Here is a 1370-nt window from a genome sequence, read left to right as displayed (position 1 = left end):
ACAAACAAAACAAAACAAAATGGTACGATTCTGAAAGGCCATTTGGTGCTTCCTCAAAATGCTAAACAGAGAAATTCTATATGACCTAGCTATTCTACTACTTGGAATATACCTTGAGAAAGTGAGAACTGAGGCACAAACTGAGATTTGTAAGCCAATGTTCATAGCAGCATTATTCACCATCACAAGAACATGGAGAAAGTTTTTTGCACACAGGGATTTTATTTTAAGAAGGTTCTATTCATTGGTTTTATCCTGTTTTGATTGTTTACTTTTAACTATGTTTTCAGGCTTATTTATGCTGTAAGACAGGACTTCTAAATTTGTTTCCACTTTTTCTCTATAATTATTATGGTTCTGACTTTTAATCCTAGGGCTCTGATTCATTTGTGTGTGTGTGTGTATGATGTGAGATGTGGATACTGTTTCAGTTCTCTGCAGTTAGACATCCAGTTTTGTGACCACCTTTTGTTAAAGATGATGACATTTCTAGATTTAATGGGTTTTGATTCCTTGTCAAACATAAGTTAACTGTAGGGAGATGAGTTGATTTTTTGCTTTTCAGTTTTATTCCATTATTCTACATGCCTGCCATTGTACCAACATCATGATCTTTTGATTAATATGACTGTCTAGTAGGTTTTGCGATCAAGGAGTGAGAATTTATGTACTTTTTTTTTTAAAAAGAGCTTTACTTATTCTGGGTTTCTTTCCTTTCAAAATGAATCTAGAAATTTTCTTTTCTATTTCCTTAAAGAATGAGTTTGATATTTGTATTGGGATTGCACTGAAACTATACATTGCTTTTAGTAGCATGTCATTCAATATTGAATCTTCCTGTTCAGGATCAGGGAATTTCCCCCCCCCCCCATTTAGTTACTGTTTCTTTTAGTAATAACGTCACAATAGAATCAGCTGAAATGAAATTGACAACAAAGAAGGATGCAAGAGGCATCCATATTGAAAAAGAAGTGGTGAAAACATCACTATGCAGGTGATATAATAATGAATACAGAAAACCTCCAAGACTCAACACCACCACCACCAAAACCTGGTTATATCATTTAACCAATTTACTAGAATATGTGATACAAGAACAATACAGAAAAATCAGTTGGATATGTATACAGAAACAAAGAACGCATGAAAGAGGAAACTAAAAAGTATTGATGGTGGTGGTCTTGTTAGTGCCATCGAGTCACAGATGACTCATAGGAACTCTATGAATGAAAGACCTGAGCACTTGAATAACTTTCATCATTTTTTTGCAAATTCGTAGAGTTTCTGGAGACAAGCTATTTCAGAAGTGGATGACACTCCTGCCTCCAAGCTTGTTTTAATCGGGGAGCTCCACCAAACACTGTCGAACA

This window comes from Elephantulus edwardii, unplaced genomic scaffold (assembly GCF_000299155.1).
Source record: "Elephantulus edwardii isolate Elephantulus edwardi_28Jun2011 unplaced genomic scaffold, EleEdw1.0 scaffold00059, whole genome shotgun sequence".
In the NCBI taxonomy this organism is placed as follows: Eukaryota; Metazoa; Chordata; class Mammalia; order Macroscelidea; family Macroscelididae; genus Elephantulus; species Elephantulus edwardii.
Note: the sequence above shows the minus strand (reverse complement) of the source record.